This window comes from Cavia porcellus, unplaced genomic scaffold (genome assembly GCF_034190915.1).
Source record: "Cavia porcellus strain 051 isolate PalLab524CR breed Dunkin Hartley unplaced genomic scaffold, mCavPor4.1 scaffold_8, whole genome shotgun sequence".
Classification (NCBI taxonomy): Eukaryota; Metazoa; Chordata; class Mammalia; order Rodentia; family Caviidae; genus Cavia; species Cavia porcellus.
The window spans coordinates 60,334,999-60,356,690 of NW_026947491.1; the positions used below are offsets into that span (position 1 = coordinate 60,334,999).

The window sequence follows — 21,692 nt, forward strand, 5'->3', positions numbered from 1 at the left end:
GAAGGGAGAAAGCACCAAGCTACAAGCGACAAGTGACATGGCAGCTTCTTTCTGTCCTTTTTGTATTCTATCTAGGATACCTGGCTTGGCTTAGGGTGGATGCTAAACTAATCAGTGGATGAATCCTAACATCACACACTCTAGATCCAGTCACTTCTGAAAAAGCCATAACAGTTGTGACAAAATACCTGGGATAACTTAAAAAATAAAAAAGCCTTCTTTTAACTCATGGGTCCAGAAGTACCATTCCAGGATCATTAGGATGCGTGGATCCTGTGATGAGGATGCATATCATGACATGGAGCATGTGGTAGAGTAACCTGGTTACTTCATGGCAGTTGGGAAGCAGGGAGAGAAATAGCAAGGACCTGAATCCAAGTATCTCCTTCACAGGTATACTTCTAATGACTAACTTGCTCCCACTAAAGGAAAAATTAAAAATTTCTCCTTTTCCTGGTAGCACCACAGGGGATACTTAACACAGACCACAGTACTATCAGGTGGGTTCAAAACTCAGTTCCAAAATAGTTTTGGGTCCACCTTTTCCCTCTTTCTTTCTAAAATTAGACATTTACTTCTTTGGACCAGTGGAGGAATGGGGAGACACAGACAGGCAGGCAGGATGAGGGTGTTTACAATACAACAACATAAAAAGGCTCCTGAGTTGACGTGATTTGACTTGATTTTCCAAGATGGGAAAAATTTTTAAAGTGTTTCCCCCAAAAGAACCCAGTTTGGAACAGGAGAATGAGCTGGATTACCTATAATACCACCTTCATTACTTAGACAACTTTGGGAAACAATAGGATAAGCTGGTGGAGGGAGCCCTGGGCCTCTCTGAGTTCCAATTCCAGCTCCGCCTTTTGCAGCGTGACCTTGGGAAGTTGCCTAGCTTTCCCCAGCTTCAATTTCCATATCTGCAAAATGACAGTGATAACAGTACCTACACAGCAGGGTGGCGGTGAAGATTAAATGCTATAATCTATGTGAAGCTGCTAGCAAAGGGCCCAGAACACATTAAACACTCTGTGAGTGTAAGTGTCTATTACGGTCATGAGGGAGAAGGCAGCCTGTGGTGGGCCCAGTCTGTCCTCTGGCCTGGAGCTGTCAGCCCATCGTGCAATTATCTACAGGCAGAAAAGACTGCTTCCCTTATTTCTCATTTCCTGTCATTGGCTTTTAGAATGGTTGATGTCAAAAGACATGAAAATAATAATGTATCTATTTACATAACATTATCCTTATTTCCTTTCTTCCTTCGGAAACACTCTGGTATTATCAAATTAGTTGCATTTTGAAGATGACATCCACTAGAGCTAATCAAACTCCCCAGTTTTTATTCCTTGATATTACTCTGGATTCTCGCCCATCAGTGTAACAGCTGCACTATTTTAAAGGAGGTTGGAAACACTCTCGCTGCAGACATTCAGCACTTGGTGACTGCAGTCATGTTTACTGAATATTAATACCCTGTATGTGTTATGTGGTTTAGCTTTTTAATGCCAATTCTCATTCATTGCAGAGAATAAGAAATCTGCAGAAAGTACAGGCATTTCTGCTTAATTCAAAATCTGGCTCTCCACAGTGGTATGTTGATCTTTTAACACTGAATTCTCACATACCAAATTTCTAAAGATGCCTAGTAAAAGAGAACCATTTAAACCTTAAACCTCTTGTGGGACATTGTAATTTATAGTAACACAGGCATATTTAGTGTTTGTCCATTTCCTAATATAAAACTCCTAGAATCCTCAGAATCTCTGGGGTAAATGTCTTTTGTAGGCTAACAAGAGTGTTGATGGCCAAGAGTTCTTAGGGTATCAAGAAGGATTTATTCGCTGGGAAGCTTGAGGCACGATTAGAAGGTTGGTACTTTCTTATCTCCAGTCTCCAAGGAAAGGAGAAAGGCTGAAGATCAAACTGAACACCAGTGGTCAATGATTTAATCAATCATTGCCACGAATGAAGTTTCTATAACACCAAAAAGGACTGCATTTATGTAGAAAGCTTCCAGATAGCCAGACAAATGGTGGATTCCAAAGGGTGGTACCCTGCTGGAGAAGGTAAGAAAACTCTTTGCCCATCTACCATACTTTGACCTATGAGTCTTTTATATCTGGCTGTTTGCTTGCATCCTATATGATTAAACTGGTAAACATAATTAAAGTGTCTCCATTTGTTCTGTGAGCCACACCAGCAAATTAACTGAACCAAAGGAAGGATTCATAGAATCCCTGATTTATACCAGTCAGTTAGAAGTACTGTCACAATATTGTGATTATCACTTGCATCAAAAAATGAGGTGGAAGAAGTTGTGGATGTGAACCCTCAAGGAACAGGACACTATTTCCAGGCAAATGGTGTCACAGTTAGATTGAATTGGGAGACACACAGCTGGAGTCTGCCAAAGAATCTGCTAGAAAATTGCCTTGGTTGATGTACGGGGGAAACATACTCACATAGCTGCCATCAGAAATATTGAGTGAAATTTAAGGGAAAAAAAGTAGTTTAGTGTCTCTGTAACAATAAACTGGTATTTGAGTGTGGCGTAATCTTCTAAGGATGGATTACTGCTTGAATTTTGTCACGAATTCTGATATGTCTTGTACATTTCCATGACCTCTATATTTGAGATGTTACTGTCAATGTTATTTCTCTTGCATAATATGTTTCTGAAAAGACAGGTGTAAAACCAAATGCCCCTGCCTTCTCTTCTTTCTTCTAGGCTGGATCTCAATAATTCTCACGATGTCTGCATGACATATGAAAATGTCATTCGTTACATACATTTTGTACATGATAGAAAACAGCTAACCATTTGGTATTATTTAGACTACGGTTTCAAATATTTGACCTAACTTGTATATTTAGTTTTTACTTTTTATCTGAAGGTTTTGGCAAATTCCATTTAGAGCCTGTATTTATACATAACATTTAAATGTTAGGAAAAAGTGATTAAATTCAAGACCACCCAATGAGAGGTGCTTTTAAAAATCTCTTGAGAATAAATTTATTTTCAGATTTTAAACTAATTGCTTACAATTGCTAATAATTACAGCTCTCTCTCTCTCTCTGTCTCTCTCTCTCTCTCTCTCTCTGCATGAGTGTGTGTGTTTGTGTATGCGTGTGTGTGAGAGAGAGGGAGAGAGAGAGAGAGGAGGCAGGGTCTCATTTTGTAGTTTAGACTGGCCTTGAACTTTCAGTGTAACTCAGACTTGAACCTGGGGACGTTTCTCCTGCTTCAGCCTGCTCAGTACTAGGATTACAAGCATGCACCACCATGCCTGGTTTCAACAATTACAGTATTATTCTTTGCTTTTTAAAATGCTTTCCAGTTTTCTTTCTTCTTAACATAAATGATAGACTCATTATAAAATTCAAATTATTTTTCAGAAAAGCACAAATAATGAGTAGACTCCCTTGAAATCCTACCCTCTGAAAATAGGCACCATTTACATGTTGCTGAGTATCCTTGGAGACAGAGCTCTATGAATATGCACCTGTAGATGTAATTCTTCATGATGTCTTAGAAACTACCCTTCCAGTCAGCGATATATTTGGGTATTTTCCTATGCCAATAATATAGCTCTGCGGTTACTCTCAATTTCTTTGTCTTCTGGATAAGAGTACAATGCATATGTGATATGATATGGAGACAATGAATAAGGTAAAGTCCCTGATATTCTTGATGGTATTTTATAACGATTTAGTCTCCACTGCATTGACATGTAACATTTTTTACTTATCCTGTGATTGATGCTTATTTATAATGTTTCATAATTATAAATTTGTTAGGCCTTTTTTCACCAAATTGCAAGACAACTACCTATCACTCATAGTGGTCTTTTCTTAAGCCCAACTCTCATCTACAGTCTGAAATATCCTACAAATGAGAAAGTGCCTTCCGATACTTCTGTTCCTAAAGTGCGATAGAAGAAATCATGGTAGGTAGAAAGGAGATAAAATAACACCAGAATTTTGAAATTGTACTTTTAAGAAAAATGCCAGCTTCAGCACACAAAATTCCCTCAAGCTCAGTTTAAGTTTTCTTCTTTCTTCTCCCACGAAATAAGAAACCTGGGCAGTTTGCCTTCACATCAAAATTAGCCTTATTCACCTGTAAACAAAACTATCTCTTTCCACTTATAAATTAAGATTCCTCCTTTCACGAGGGAGAGAATATTAGTGGGTAGCATATCTCAACTCCAGATCATAACATACACCTCTCTCTAGGATCTGCTTTTTATTTCTTTGAATTTGCACTTTAAATTTCTACCTAATGAATCCCTTTGTGTCGCTTACTGATACCTCCTGAAAATTATTTTTCCTCAAGACTTGAGTCAGCTAACCTGCAACTTAATTCTATGGATAGGAAGGCTTTCGGAGCCTCACAAGAATCTCTCTGACAGCCTTGCTCAATTCTGAATTCTTTACTTGATGACTTTGATTTATCAGAAAGGGAGTTTCCTATTTCTTGACAGTGCATAAAGCTATAGGAAACAATTTTTTAAATAAATAATTGTTTTTAGAGTTTTGAAGATGGCGGCTTCATAGTTAGCAGGGTAGAGAGCCTCTCTGAGAAAAACAACTCAGATGCTAGAATTTAACAACATGGAGAAGACCAGATGAAAGGGGAGGAATTCTCACGACCCAGGAGGAAAATGAGGGGGAAAAAAAAGAAAGAAAGGAAGGAAAAATGTGGATGAAAGGCTGGAACCAGATACGTTCACTGGGACCAGTCCTGTGCTGTGCTAGGTGCTCTGTGGAGTCAAACAATTCATGGTGGCACTGAAGCCGCAGCCGATAATAACAGTTGGTGAGTCCGGGGCCTTTGGTGGGAGGACGCAGTGCAGCATAGAGTGGAGCCAAGATAGAGAGCTGCATTAATTCGCAGTGAGTGCTGGAAATTGGGTCCCCCAGTGGATGTGGCCAGCTGGAGGACATATTGGAGCTGAGCAGGATGAGCCTGAACCTGGAACTGCAGTGGCATCAGTCAGCCACCCTGGCCCCAGAGAGGACTGGTGGGACCTGCTTGGGCTGGGTCATGCCCCCAGTCGGAATCCAATAGCCAGGGATGAAACTGTCCCGACCCTGTGATCTCTGCAAAGCACAGCCTAATGTGCTGAAGGCACTGCCGGTTGACTGGCTCAGAGAAGAGGGGCCAGCCCACATCCTCCCTGCATGCACCTCAGATAACAGTCAACTGGAGAAGGCAGCAGGTCCCCAGTCAGCACGCTTTAGAAAAACATAAGCAATATGGAGAGGGCCTGAGACCTCCACCATACACCTATCTGAAAGAAACCAGAAACTTGACAAGAGAAAGAAATAAGAAAAAGCCTCCAGCTGCTGACCCTGGGAAAATAAGTCCAGGAGAGGTAAATACAGAAGAGAACCAGTGCAGCAATCATGCAATATCGGCCATAACATCAGCAGACATAAAGAAATACCTTCATGATTTCATAGACGAACTTAAAACTGAAATTCTAATCCAAGTGTGGCAAGATATAAAAAGATTAATAAAAGAAATGCTAAACCCCTCTCAAGAAGACACAGATGGAAGAATTGAGGAACCCAGAAAAAGAAGAGAAAGCTTTGGTGAAGAATATAAACAAAATCTAGAATACATGAAACAGATCCAAAGAGATTATCAGGAAATTAAAAACTCCATTGAAAGCTGGCAAAATGCCTTGACAGAAACTAAAGTTAGCCTTTCAAAATTTGAAGATAGATTTGCAATGTGTGATTGTGAAAGAAAAGACCTCTTAAAAATAGCGAGGAACCAGGAAGTAACAATACAAAGGCTAGAAGACAACAAGAGGATCTATAACTTAAGAATAAAAAACATGAGCAAAGAAGCAGGAGTAACCACAAATGAATTACAAAGGCTATTCACAGAAATAATTGAGTAAAACTTCCCAAGCATGGGAAAAAGAAATGACATCCAGATAAATGAAGCATACAGAACTCCAACCAACTGTGACCAAAACAGATCTACACTCAGACATGTAATAATCAAGATCCCAGAAATTCACCACAAGAACAGAATATTGAAAGCAGTCAGAGAAAAGAAACAGATTTTCTATAAAGGAAAATCAATTCAAGATAACAACAGAATTCTCAACACAAACTATCAAAGCAAGAAGAGCTTGGAGTGAAGTAGTCTAAGCCCTGAAAGAAAATAACCTCCAATCCAGATTGATGTACCCTGAAAAACTCTCTCTTAAAATAAATGGAGAAACAAGAAGTTTCCATGACAAGGAGGAACTGTGGGAGTTCATGACCACCAATCCAACTCTACAAAAAATACTGAAGGACATTCTAGAGAGAGATAGAAAAAAATACCAACAATGACAAAATACCAAAAAATAGCAACAATGACAGAGAGGCCTCAATGAATGGGGCAGACAGTGGAATGAAGAAGAAAAGTGGACAAATAATAGCAGAAAAATAGACTAGCAGAGATGAGGCAGAGAAGGTGGGCTATAATCTCTAATATAGATAACCCTGATACACTAACAAAAAGAAACACAGGCAGAGGAGATCAGGAGATAGGATCCATCGAGATGCTCTGAATAGGAAATATAATCAACCTGAAAGAGGGTTAATAAACTGAAAGTCAAAGATGAGAAAATGATGCTCTATGTGTCAGGGAATCAGAGAGAAATAAGAGACAACTCATCCAGCAGCTGCAGATAGGTCGGAAAGTCATGACATTTTTGTGCAGTGGAGAACTACTCAGCTATAAGGAAGGAGGACCTTGAGGTTTAGTAAATAAAGGAATACAGCTCCAGATCAAGCTCAGGCATAAAAAGGTTCAACCCCACTTAGATAGATAGCGGGTTGCCCCCCTAATCTAAAAACTAAAAGGGTCAATAGGACTAAAAATATAGGGAAAGGGAACGAATTGTCGAAAAAAGGAAGGCAGAGGACATTGTTAATAGTGTATCAGGATTTAAAAGCCACAATAGTCTTATCGCTCTGTTTAGTTCGATTTTATTTTGTTCTAGTTTGTCTACTCATAGTAGATTTGAGGGCACAGATAGCTATCCCCAAAATAGCAGGATGTACTAGGGTAACTATCCTTAATTTTGTATTAATTTAAACTGAAGCCCTGTATTACTTACATTGTCTTACTATGACTGATCTTATTTGAATCTGGTTTGTTAGACTGCTATTTTGTCTTGACTGATTTTATTCAAATTTGGTATGATTGATAATATCAAGTCTAAGAGTAGAGGCAACTACTCTGAAGATGACAAGATGTAATAAGGTATCCATTCTGGCTTGATTATTAACTACTTTTGAAGTCTTACAATGTCTCCAATGTTGCGTTTTTATTAAAATAGCTATGTAATGTTATCTTCAATTATATTATGTCTGATGATGTAGACAATTCTATTGAAAATAACAAGAGACAGCAAGTAACTACTGTAGATCATCTAGTATTGTGGTTTTATATACTAGTATTGTAGTTTTTTATATATCTTTTTCATTTCATGTTTTCCTAGGAATTTGTTTTTTTGTCTTGTTTTGATCTGTTTTTTGCTATAATACAGAAATGATAGGTATACATGTAGAGATTCACACGTGTAGAATTTCTAAACAGTTTATGGGAACAGATTATATAATGCATGATGTAATGAACAGGTACTCTGAAGAAGAGATACTAAGATACCCAGTGCTAATTATGTAGCATTATGATATAAAATCTAGCAATACTATTATTCACTGTTTAGAGTGATATTTGTCTAGTCTCACGTTTAATTTCAAAGAGAACGAGAGACATGATGGCAGCCATTGTTGACTTCCCTATTGTCTGGTCTTGAAGATCTAAAAAGCTGTTGTCATCCTGTTCTGATTAGTTTAGTACTGTAGTGTTCACTATGTATTCACTGTGTGTGAAGATGTGGACAACTGCTTGGAAGAAAACAGGAGACAATATGATAGACAGTGAAAATCTCTAGTGGTCTTGCTTTGAAATCTGTTTCTTAAAATTATTTCCTTATGATCTGTTTTGTTCTGTTTTAATTTTACCCTCTTTAAAATAAAAATTAAAAATTAAAAATAAATAAATAATTGCTTTTAGCTGACTTTGGTATCTTTTTTAAATAAACAGCTGTTTTTAACTGACTTTAGTGGTTAGCAAACAATTCAAGATTTATATCCTAAAAGAAAAGAAAATTATTGGCTTGTGCTAGTTTTTGGTATTTTTGATAAATTACACAAAAGTAGGTATGCTCTTTCACCCCCCAAATTCTCCTTTTCACAGGTCACTAAGCTCAAGACTTGCTGTTTTTGATCATTCGCCATTGTATTAGTCCTCAAAAGTAAATCTGAGTAAGTTGAATTTATCTGAATTACAGGATCAATCTGATTAATTAATTCAAAATCATTTTGCAGGAAATAAGACACCAGCTTAAATAACAAGCATTTCAACTTCTTATGCTTCTGAAGATTCATTCTTTTGATCAACATATCTGCAAAATTTGTCATACTCTTTTCAAGAAAGATGCACACACAATCATTTTTATCATGTATGCAACCCATTGGCTATAAATTGTATAATATTATTCCAGCACGGACGATTGCACAGTTCATGTTCCCATTATTCAATGATGTCTGAGGAGTAGATAGCCTCTCTTTCTAGGCTTTTGCTGGTTGATGTCTTTATCTGCAGTTGAGCTAAATCTATTCTCCCTCACAGCCAAGTTGTCTTCAGAAGCTGATGATCCCAGAAGACATACAGCATATCCAACCATATTTGACTCAAAGCAAGAAGACCTGATTCTGACCCTGAAGTAACCCTGCAGTAACTCATATTGCAATAGTATTTATATCCAAAAGAAGGCTGTAACATTAATCTCACAGGGTTTTATGTTAAATTCTGTGTGTGAAAGATTGGTACACAGTAGTGTTATGTGAATGTTATGTCAAAGCAGAATAAAATTCCTTTCTGCATATTCCCTTTCATAGCTAAAGCCAAAAAAGAAAATCCAAAAACTGTGTAAGTAAATCCTTCCAGATCTGTGTAACATTCAATCACCAGAAATTTTACAAATAATCCATTTTCTTAAAAGCCAACCTTTCTATTTATCTTTTTTCAACATATGGAAAATAGTTTATAGAAAAGCAAAAAAGAAAGCACCTCTTTTCAGACATTTCCATGATAATGGCTACCATCTATTTTCTGATTTCTTGCCTCTTCCCCAGCTCTGAATCATATTCTATGGATTTAAATGTGGTGATTCTTGGTCTTTCAAAAGGAAGACCATACAGATGAAGGGTAGAGAAACTGGATCCTTCAATTGCACATAAAGTGACACTTTTGGCTATCTTCACTAATAACCAGGAAATTATTTCCCTTCCTGGTGGGTTTAACTATCTCATCAGAGTAAATCTACTCAAGAAACCTATATTAGCTGCTGAGAATGAATCAGCTAATGATTATGTCAAAGTCTCTCCCTCTGTTCATAGCCCCAGGCAATCGTGGGAATAGCATCAAGTTATTTTCACTAGATTTCCTCTTATTAACTACCTACTGAAGACTTCTCCATATTTCCCATTTTCTTCCAAGAATTTATTAAAGGTTTTTTTTTTCTACTTCTCCTATCTCTAAAGTCTTTTCCTAATCTTACTATCAGATAATATTGTAGGGAGGCTTAGTTTAGTCTTTAGGCTTACATGATGATAAAGGAAAACACAGTACTACTGTTTACTCTAACCCTTTTCATTCCTATATAAGGGAAAAATATCAGGAACAGAATTAAAATCAGGTTCTAGACTGGGCTCCATCCAATACATTTCCAACTTGCTACATTTGTGAAGTAACTACTGAAATTAATTGTATTTAGTTTTTAAATTAAGTTGAATATTTCTTGTTTTTCTAGGACCAAGAGGAAACATACCTTCTCTGTGCTGTGAGATGATGCTTAGTCTGGATCAGCTTCTAAGAATTCTGCCTACTCTACCACTGGGATCCTTTTATTGATGGTTTGTGCCTACACCTGGTTAAAAAATGGGAAAGTCAATCAAATGACCAATTGTCTGGATTTCTTTTCCATGCCTAATCTCACAGTGTAAATTTCCAGTCTCCACTTCCCAGGTAAGAAATGTATGCATCCTTCCTGCCTTCACTGACTAGTAATGGAAGACAGACCACGGAAGTGAAGTCTTTGTGGCAGCGTTTCTATGAGCATTTATTCTAAGGTCTTCTCACAAGATATTAGAATTTATTTATTTGGGACTGGGGGTTTAGCTCAGCAGCATAAGTGCCTGCCTTGCAAGCAGGCAGTCGTGAGTTCGATCCCTGGTACCGATAAAAAAGAATTCATTTATTTTTGTGGTGCTGGGGACTGAACCCAAGTCTAGGCATATGCTAAACACACATTCTACTGTGGGGCTTATTTAACAGAAATGTGTTTTATTTGAATTCTCATGCCATTTTTGGTATTGTATACTTAAGGAAGGCATTATTTTCAAATTATGATTTTCACTAAAAATTATCATTTACCTTTTCCTATATCCACTTTTGTTTGGAGCAAATTGTGACATTTTTCTGTTATCACAGGTAAACAAATTCACTTTGGAATGATAAATGTCACTTTTTAATGAAATACACCTTAGAGTATAGATGGAGGTAGTGATCTTAGAAGGGGAACAAACAAGGGTATACTTTGACATTTCTCATTCTTGTTAACCACAACATAAGATTTACTTTTATTTTTTAATACTGGAGAAATTTCCCTGGAAATTCCATCATGAAAATGAACTAAACATCTTGGGAATTCATTGGTCCTCATAAACTAAAGCTAAAGAAAAACACCCTCAAATAAGAAAACTTTTCAGTTCATAGGAAAATAAGACAAATCAAAATTGGATTGTTTTATGCTGAAAAAAATGAAATGGGGCAGGAGAGACCTACAAGCAACATGCAAGAGCTGTTTCTCCCACTGAAGCTGGGGATAAGTGTGGAGCAATCAAGGCTAAAGTCACGTGGATTCCCAGGCTTCTGGAAACTTTATCTTTGTATGACGGATCATATAGAGGTGGGATATATCAGCAAGTAATATTTTATATATAAGTATGTATTTCATATAGTATACATTTATTAGCTGTTCAGCTGTTCAGTGATCCTTTTTCCTAGTATGAGGAATTTCTCCTGCAATAAGTCATGGAAGGAAGCAGGGCTTGTCTTCTGCTACAGAAGCAGAAAGGAGCCCTATTAACTTTTCCTACTCTCCAAGGAATAAAGTGGTGGTGTGCCACCCTGGCTTGGCCAATCAGGTGTTAAAAGGCTAGATCAATTCTTGCATATGGACAGGATTACTGCAGTACCCAGTGACCGGGGTAGCAGTGGAAGCCAAGAGACTATAGCAGCTAGTGCTCATGATAATACCCCTGGTAGGGTAGACTTGCCCATTAGCTGGCAGGAGCATCCTCTTCAGGGTCACAGTGCAGTGGTCTGGGGCCATGAGACTCAATGTGCTCTCACTTTTAGTTCTTGCTTGAGTTTCTAGAAGACCTTGTTGCTCACAGTGTTGTGTGGGAACTTGTTAGAACTACAGAATCTGAGCATCAGACAAGATCTATGGAGTCAATGTATTAAAATAGTAGAGTGCCTTGCAAATACTAAGACCTTCACAAATGTTATGTATAGATAGATGAAATTAGATTTTATCAAACTTATCTGAATTGTATTTCTTCAAAGAATATGCATACAAACAGCCCTTAATTCAATGGTTTTGCCTTTGAAAACACAGTAAATGGTATTATATGTAATGAATTAAATTTTAAATGCATTTTAATGATATATATGGGAGGGACTTTTATGGTGAATCCTCAGTAAATTCATTACGCTTTTCAGTATACAATTGCTCCTTCATTTATCTGCACAGTTAATTTGTATTCCTTAAGAAGGACATATCCATGGTAAAGATTAGTACAATAAACTTATTTTCTTTTTTTTTTTTTTTTTTTTTTTTGTCTTTTTCCCTTTTACCGGTACCAGGGATCGAACTCCGATTGCCTGCTTTCAAGGCAGGCGCTTATGCCGCTGAGCTAAATCCCCAGCCCCAACTTATTTTCATTAAGATCACCATTGTCATTCTTTCCAAGATCTTCATTATTTTAGTGCTTTTCTGTCTTTCTGTTGGCTTCCTAAAGTACCAGCTCTGTGTGATCTTGGGGTGTGTGTGTGTGTGTGTAACTAAGCAACCAAAATGGATACTTTAAACAGTTCTCTTTAAGGTCAGCCAAGTGCTGTAATTCCAAAGCTCTGCACTATATTTGGTCACCTGCAATTACTGGACATTGAAGACAATCTGCTTTTCCAGCTGTCATCATGCCAGTCTCAAGAGCCTTCCCTTGTCATCTCAAGTCAGTGTTGGTGCAATGCCACAATACAGTGCCTAAGAGAACACAAGCCTTTCTCATTCTCACCTAGAAGAGATATGTCCTTAAATATAAATCTAAAGAGCTTTTTTGAAGCGAGCTGGAGAAGAGATGGTCATAGTAAGAATGCAAGGAAAAAGAAATGTTACAATTTTGCAATCAGTCATTTACCTACCTGTGTTCTCAGCAAACTTTCTTAACCCTTCAAGACTTTAATGTCCTACATAATCTAAATAGGGTTTTGGTGCATTCAATGTATATAGATATACAGCACAGTGTCAGTATGTAAGTTTTGTTCTGTAATTATTATCACTTATGATTATCATATTTCTACTGTTGTCAGTACATCAACAACTTATGCAATGATTTAGAACTGAGATGGCAATACATATGTCTAGATAACAAGATGCCTTCAGTGGCATAGAATTTGATTCCCACTCTCCCACTTCCAAAACTATGACTTCTCAAATCCTTGATCATGATAGATTTTAAGAGATAATATATTGCAGAAAAATAAGCATAGATATTGCTGCCAGATGGAATGGCTTCTTCCAGGTAGATTTTTTTCTCTTTTCTAAATGTCTTCTTTGTTAGATATGAGCCTTTCCTCTCCGTAGCCCATAGATTGCAGGGAATCTGACCCAAACAGTAGACTTAATGGGGCTCTGGGAAATCCCACACCCCTTGCCCAAGTGATTGATCTGAGAATAGCCTCAGCCAATCAGAGCACTTAACACTCTCACAAAGATTGATTTAATAATGGACCACTGGAGTTGTGAGACTTAGCAGTCATAAAAATGTTCCTGAAACACTTTCTTATTCCTGTTCCATTGATCAAAGCCTCAGACACTGCACTGTGGAGACCCAAGTTTGTGCTCTTCTAAGGGGTATTAAGACAGTCTAGTTTCTGAGAAACACAACTCCCATGTTAGATGAGTTTAGCTAAAAGATTTCCCTAACACTTTCCTCCAACTGGACGGTATAAAATACTTCTACCCAAAGTCTAGGCTCTTTTCTTTATTCTGTGTCAGAATCTCATTGTCTTGACTGCTCTACCAGCCTTCCTAGCTCTCTTCCTTTTTCTACCCACATTTGCATTTTTCCCATGAACACCCAGGTGTATAATCCCTCTTGTCATCTGCTTCTTGAAGCCTCTTTCCTAACACAGATGGTTTCCTTAATCTTCTAGAAAGTATGTTTCTTTACCATTCTGAAGACTTAGACTCTGGGAAAAAATTCTTGCTTTCTCTGAATTTCATGAATATCATGAAAGATCTAGAACTGCTCTTGTGTTTTTTTCAGGTTGAAAATGTTTAGATTCTTAAATCTCTATTTATAGTAAGGGGTTTTCAAATACCTTACCCTCCACATAGAAAAAAATAGAAAGTGTGTGTTACGGCTTGTATTAGCTGTCTCCTCAGAATCTCATGTAGTCATAGGTGAGGAGTTCTGAAGATGGTTCAATTAGGATGTCTAATGGTGGGAGTAAGGATGTGATGCTGAAATTAGGGGTGCTCTTTCCTGGGTGTAGATGGCACCACCCAAAAGGCTGGTAGCCTGGATAGAGTACAAAGAGACTGGAAAAAACTGCACTGTTACTTCACTGATGGCCTCCCTTTGCCACCCTTGTTTTGCTGTGGGCTGTTTCTTCTCTGTGATGCCCTCCTGCTATGCTACCCTGGCTTGTAATCAGCCAACTATGGACCAAAACCTTTACAAACTGGAAGCCTAAAAATAACTTGCCTTTGGGTGTCAGTTTTTTTGTTATTTGTTTTTTGTCTCAGCAATGAGAAAAGTAACTAAAACATATGTAAGACTATATTCTCTCTTTCTTTTGTCTATCGAAGTACTATCTGGTTTGGGCTTTTGGAGGATCTAGAAATTTATTTTTTAGAAACTCAGCAGCTACCTCACATATTGGAAATACTGACACAGAGAATACAACCATCTTTAGTAAATTGAGTAACAGAAAACCCAGATTACAGAGCCAAACTGAATCCTAATCCCAACTCTGTTACTAACAAGGTGTGTGTGCTTCAGAACATTAATTGCCACCCATTCTCCTTAGTACTCTCCTCTGTAAAGTGTTCCCTGACCTACAATGCTCTGTAAATTGCTGGTGAAGCAGAGCAATTCAGTCAAACAGTAAGTGACAGATATGTGTTGAATAATTAAATGTCTTAAAATTCCTGTAATGTCCCAAATCATGCACATACTCAGAAGGTAGAACTAGGACAAATGAACACCAGTGTCTTCTATTTGAGGTAAATATTTCATGTAAACAAGTAAGCATTTAGAATAATATTTAGATATTAAATAAATACCTATTTAAGATTGGAAGACCTGCATATAAAGTAAAACCAAGGTTTTCAACAAGGACCTTTGGGCATAGTCTTGTCAACTTTCAAGTAAGACAGTATTAGTTATGGTTTATGTTCAGATGCACTCACAAACCTCATGTAATCATGGACCCAACCAAATCTAGTGTTTATGATTGGTTCATTGTCTTGTGCTCAGATTGGTGGTATGAGTGTTATGCCTGCCCAGGGGTGGACCAACATACAGTGGAACAGTGGAAAGAAGAGTTATCTTCTTTCTTTTTTGCCCAGTTTGTGCTTTGCTACAAGGGTGGCCATGAACTGTTGCCCCTTAGCCATGTCAATTTGCCATTGAGCCAACTGAGTACCGAATGAAACCTTTAACTTGTAAGAAATAAATCTTTCCTTTCCTAATTTTGGCCTGCAGATATTTTGTCTCAACAATGAGAGAGAAAAGTAACTAAGACAAAATTTGGTGCCAGAAAAGTGGGGTCATTGCTGTGACTGTACATGATCATGTGGTTCAAAAACTTTTGGGAATAGCTTGTAGGAAGAATTTGGAAAGGTTTGGAGATGATGCTTAAAAGGATGGCACTGGAACAGCTTAGGCTGTTTTGCATGGAAGATACTGGTCAAAGCTCTGAAGACCAGAAGATTGATTGAAAGTCTGCCAGTAAACACTGGGCTTGTGAGATTTCTGCTGAGCAGAAGGTCTCCCTTGGTTGTTGGGCTCCACATGATGTGTGTTATGGATTGGCAGAAAGTTTGTCTGTATTCTGCTCATGTACAGAGACTTTGCCTTAGAGGAAGATTAAGGGTGGCAGACTGATTAACCTGGCAAAAGAAATCTCAAGGCAGTCAAATGTTGCAGTAGTGGCATGACTATTATGGGGAGTTTTTAGTCAGATTTATGTTGCAAATCAAGAATAAAGAGGCCATCATCAGGGTGATTTAAAACGTTATGAGTTTGGCCAGCAAGTTGTGGACTGTAAAGATAGAACTGTGACCTCAATTACTGAGAAAGAACAGAGAGAGAAAAAAAAAGATGGCCTGGGGGTATTTTGGGAAGCAGTGGGTCTCCACCCTTTGCAGCCTTAATACTGCAAAAATGAAGTTTCACAGAGGAGAAAACTGCAGAGCTAGGTTCCAGAGTAGTATCAGAGGCCACAGGATGTTCCAAAATGGTGGCAGCCACACCAGATTGTAGAATGTTGGCAACATATCGAAGCTGATCCTCACAATCTGATTCAGAGAGCTCAGTAATCCAGGCACTTGGCTTCTACAGCCAAGAGAAGAAAGCCTGGCTACTGCTCCAGCTGGCACTGCTCCACAGCATCCACATGGCACCGGTTTTAAGCAAATGGAGAATGCATGAATTCTGAGGTTCAGGTAGCTTCCACTCCAATCTCAGAAGGCTTGGGGTCCAGGCAGTGTGCCCAAAGACAGCAATATGTAAAGCTGTGAGTAAGAAGCCAAAGATGCAGTGGAGACTCCAGAAGTTTGCAAAAGCCAAGAACATGGATCATCTGAGGAAAGTTGCAAAGATCAAGCAGAGGGGGTTTAAGAGAAAAGATGAGGGAGCTGAAATACTTGGAATTGCCATGGGGGTGAAGTCACCCAAGCCTTTTGGAGCTTATAACCAGATTGCTTCAGATCTTGAGTGTGGAGCTCCAGTACCTAATATTTGCCCTGCTGGATTTTCGATTTCCTTTGGTCCTTTTCCTTTGTATCCCTCTCTCTGTATTCATTGGAATGTTAATGTGTATCTGTGCTCTTGTACCTTGAAAGTATTTAACTGTTTTCATTTCTACAGGGGCTTGAAGCTAAGAGTTTGTCTTAGATTTTGGAGGAGACCTGGGACTTGGACTTCTCAGCAATGCTGAAACTCTGAGGACTTTGGCAACTCTTCAAGATGGACCAAGTGTCTTTTGTATAAAGGATGTGCATGAATCTTTGGGGGGTCAAGGGTGGAATGTTATGGTTTATGTTCAGATGGTGCCCCCCCTCAAGCCTCATGCAATCATGGACCAGGTCAAATCTAGTATTTGTGATTGGTTTGTTGTCTAGTGCTTGGATTGGTTGTATGAGTGATATACCTTCCCAAGGGTGGAGCCAACATACAGTGTAACAGTGGGAAGAAGAGGCCCCTCAACCACATCATTTTGCCTTGGAGTCAACTGAGTAGGACTGAAACCTCCAACCTGTAAGAAATAAACCTTCCCTTCCCTAACTTTGGGTGTCAGGTATTTTGTCTCAACAACAAGAGAGATAAGTAACTAAGACAATATTCATCTACTAAGTCCCAAGCCTTGCTTGTTAATATAATTCAACTGTGCAGAGAATCTTACTCCAGTATCTCATCTGGTTAGTGTTATGTTTTTGTTATACCAAACTTCTCTTTGTTGATATATAACTTCCTAACAAACTGTGTTTCAGCATCTCACATTGTGATCTGTAGAACTCTAATGAGATACTAATTTATCCTCAAAGAAACCTCATGGTTAAATAATTTGAGAAATACCTGTTAAAAACCTTTAAAGTCTCTGGAGTAAGATTTTTTCAATGCTCTCAAGATTGCATTGAACAATGATAATCTTTAAAAGCAGATACAGAATGTAATACTTCTCAAATGTTTGACCAAAGAATTTCTCTCCCCTCTTCCTCCAACATAAAAATTCTCAAGGAAAATGTAATTTGAAAAATGCATTACATACCCAGTTTGGAAAATATTACTCAGAGGACTGCTCACTTAGGATAAAGCCATTTAATACCCTGGTTCATTCCCCTTCAGGGAAAATGAACTGAGGTTTGTATCAGAAAGGAAATTAATGTGATTGATAGTCTCCTCCACTGCAAAGATTGTGCTAGCTAGGGACTTGATAATATTAATCAGAAAAAATTATAACCACCAAATATGCATTTGAGATAGAATGGAAAAAATAAATAAAGTAGGAAGGAGACAAGGAAAATCATAATTTAAAGTTTAAGACAGCAACATCAGGACATAAAGTTACCTAAAGTTACCTATATTTGTACTCTTTCAGCTTGTTTATGCTTTTTTTCTTGCAGACCTATTGCACACAAAATCCCTTAAAAATACTATAAATAGCTTAGATTTTAAGGTAAAGAGCAGAAACCTAACCTCAAGCAAAACAGATTCAGAGATTTCAAAGATTTTGTTTGTTTGTTTGTTTTTGTTTTTGTTGAAACAGAACACCTACCTTAAAAATTTAATGGAGTGGGCCCATGACTTTCTCCTGTAAAATAAGCTATCCTTTGACCCTGGAAGGTGTCACTATCTTTCTACTTTGGAGGGTCTCTGACTTTCCTCCTGCAGTTAATGAAGCCCAAACTTTCTAGATATTCACACATTTCACAGTTTCTCGTCACCAAAAACACATAAAAATGGTCCCAGTTCCAGACTCTTATGTGCCTGTCTCTTTTGAAGATCAACACACTATTTTGTTTGGACATGTGCTTTAAATTCTGACCAATAAATCTCATTATGCCCTTACTTATGGATCCTAAGAATTATTTTCTGTGACAGAAATCAGCAAACATGCAACCTGGTCTGTGGCTGAAGTGACCTGAGGTTTCCCTTCCTCATTTTGGTGACCCTCTTGAACCCTGTGTGGTGAATCATTAATTGCCCGTTTAACACATATCTCCCAATAAATCCATGAAGTCAATATCATTCTCTTCGATTTCTGATTGGTGAAACAGTGGTTCCTTTGGTTAGCTTGGCAAGAGACATCTAGCTAGTAAGTGGCAGACCCAAAATTGTAACCTGTGTCTGAAACTAAACCAGAACTTCTTCCTTTCACTACCTGCAATGAGCAGCTGCAGCAATCATCAGCCAAGTTATGTCATGCAATACAGAAAATGAACCCAAACACAATTAAGAAAATGTCTTAGATAGATAGTGGAAAAGGGCCCGCAGAACCAGGCGAAACACTTGGGATGTGTGCTAGCTTTGGAACACACATAATTAGGAGATGCAGTCAGGTAACACTGAAATTTGAGTTTTCAGATGTGAATGTAAATTTCAAGCAAGACCTCAAGAAGGATTGGTAACCACTTTTTGAAAAATATTATTTTACGCATAAAAGTTCATCAGACATTGAGATAAATTCCTTATTGTATAGAGCAAGCATATGCTAATAATTTTTAATTCACTGGGCAGGGATACTAAAATCTAGTATAGTATTGACAAGAGAGCTGATCCTTCTAGATGAACTCATTTTGTTGTATTTATGATGATCATGTTCTTAGTATCTGTGGCTTTTTCCTCTCCCTGTTTTATTTCCTTGATTTTATTTATTTACTTATTTTTTACTACCTCTGTCTTCTCAAGATTTTCATTTGAGAGGTTGTGATACGTCCCCTCTGGTGGCTGAGCTGTCCTGACCAGGCAGGCAAGTTGTACGGTTAGCCTCACATACACTACCAGGCAGAATCGCAAAGCAATGCTTTCACCCTTTACCTCCGGGTCAACTGTGCAGGCCTTTGGCCTGTGAGTCAGTCTTTCCCTTCTCCTTCCACTCTGGCCTAGGAACACAAGGGACTGTCCTGACCAGTGTACAAGCTCCTTGCTGCCACACTCTTGCTGCTCTGACAACCAAACACATATTAGACTTTATCCTCTCGTGATTCCTCGCCTCACTTTTACATGTGACCTGCATACCTTGCACTACTGGCCAAGATTTCTATTCTGTTCTATTCAGGAAAGCACCTGAACTTTGGTGTCAAACACTTCCAAGTACAATTTCCAGCCTTATCAAGTGCTAAATGTAACCTAAGTCAAGTTTCTTAGCTTTGCTGGACTTTGCCTTTCTTAGCTATGAAAAGACTTCATTAAGGACTCCATCAAATCCTGAGATCATCTCTAAGTGTTCTGATTGGTTCTCCTTTTCCTCTCCGAGGCAGTCTCCTATGGTAGATAGTAGTAGGTATTCAGATGGTGAGGATATTTCAGAGTTCGTGTGAAATTAAGTCCAGGGGCAAGATAAACTTCAAATTCTATTGACTCCCTTAGTTATTTCATCAATATCTTAGGTTCTTTCTGTCTTCAAATATAGCCATAAAGAACAGTTCAACTTGAAATGAATTATCTTCTTGGTAGTATGGTGTAACAATTGGTGCTATATCCTTTTCAATTCACTTCTGGAAGAAAAGAGCATTTCTCCATGATCTTTTTTTTTTAAATAAAAATTATTATTGTTGTTGATTTATTTTGGTGGGGGGTACCAGGAATTGACCTCAGGACTTTATACTTGCCAGGCAGACCCTGTAGTGCGGAGCTACATCCCTGACATTACACTTCTTTAAAATCTCAAACCTGTGCCATCATATCTAGGCTACTAAGGTCCCCACCTGCATTATGCCAGACTATGGTGATTGATTTGAGGTGTTGACTAAATGAAGAGACATGCAAATAGCTAATAAAACGTAAATTACCCTCAATGCTTCAGCGTGCACCAAACTCATCCCTCTCCTGTTGAGAGGGAAACCTGGGTGGTCTGGCATTTGACTAGAATGCTTGAACTGCCCCAGTGTGTCCATGAAGATGTTTCCAGGGGAGATCAGCATGTGACTAAGCAGGAAGAGCTGCCTTCAGTGCAGGCAGCCACCCACTGAAAAGGTGGGGGAAAGATGGCTTCTTGCTGTCTCTTACAGAGCCAGGCTGTCCTGCTTTTCCTGCTTTTGGATATTAGAACTCCAGCTTCCCCAGCCTTTGAACTCCAAGATTCGCACCAGTTAAAACTCAGGATTCTGAGGCCTTCACACTGAGGATTACATCATCAGCTTCCTTGTTCTGGACTCTTGAGCCTTGGGCTGAACCATGCTGCCAGCTTCCTTTCTTCTTGACCTTGCAAACTCCCTGCTATAGGACTTCTCTGCTGCCATAACCAAACTATCTAATTCCTTTCTTATATATCTATTTATATATCCCATTGGTTCCATCTAAAGATCCCTAGCTAAAACAAAAAACTCATATTGTGACCATTATCTTGGTAAGCAAAATCAGTAAGAAGTATGAACAACAGGAAAGGCAACAAGGACCCTTTATCTATGTGGACATTAAATTTCAAAAATGTCTGCTGTGGCTCAAAGATGCCCACTACCAGAATTGAATATTTGGATTTGAATCCTGCTTTAAAACTAGATCTACTTTATTGATGTCTCACAAATGTCGTTATTATATTGCATAGCATCTCATTTCCTCTTGGAGATAGTGTTGTAAAATATTTTCTATTCTCCAATGTTTTAAAATTTTCATAGGTTTTATTGCTTCTTCAGGAAGGTTTTTCTTTGTTGCTATATCATTGTTATCAAAAAATATTAAGTACATTCTATTTTATTGTTTCTATTTTCTTTCTGTGCTAGCACACAGCTTTTTTTTAAGCTTCCAAGTTACAGTCAGAAAGTTTTAATCAATTCTGTGTGTTTGTTAAGTCCTTACATTTTATCTTCTGATCTTTCTTGCTTCTCACCATGGAACTCTGGAAGGGGCACAGAACTCTAGCCCTTTAAAAAAGTTGGCTATGTTGGAACAGTTGGTTATGAGAAACAATTCAGGACAATGGCTGTTGGTGATTCAAACCATTCTGAGGCTCTGATAGAGGGTCTGTCATAAAAATGCAGGGTGCCCCAAAGTCTACCACGGTAGTTTCAGGTTGGCACATGGATAGTAGCATAGATTATAAACAGATGGTAACTAGAGTTAGAAACAAATAATTTTCAGTTTTAAAACAGCCGACACAGTGCCAGGCTGCTTGTGGCAGTGTTTTGCATATCAGCGGGAGAAATCTGAGCTCAGTGTTGGCCTTCCCATTCCCAGGCAATGAGCACAGATGTGCACTGCTTCCGGCTCTGAGGCTGCTGGATGGGACACAGGTCCAGGAGCCATTGCAACATGCAGAAACTGGGCACTGCCTTTGGCCACAGACTGTAGTAAGAAATGGTCCCAGAAAAATACTAAAA

General features: G+C 38.4%; 1 long non-coding RNA gene across 1 annotated transcript; it reads left to right on the plus strand.

The window, feature by feature from the left end:
* Positions 1–8,202: 8,202 nt before the first annotated feature.
* On the plus strand, positions 8,203–18,222 carry LOC106028965 (uncharacterized). The gene is made up of 3 exons (XR_001202589.3): positions 8,203–8,337; positions 9,888–10,102; positions 16,522–18,222. It is a non-coding gene; the product is annotated as an uncharacterized LOC106028965 (long non-coding RNA).
* Positions 18,223–21,692: the final 3,470 nt, after the last annotated feature.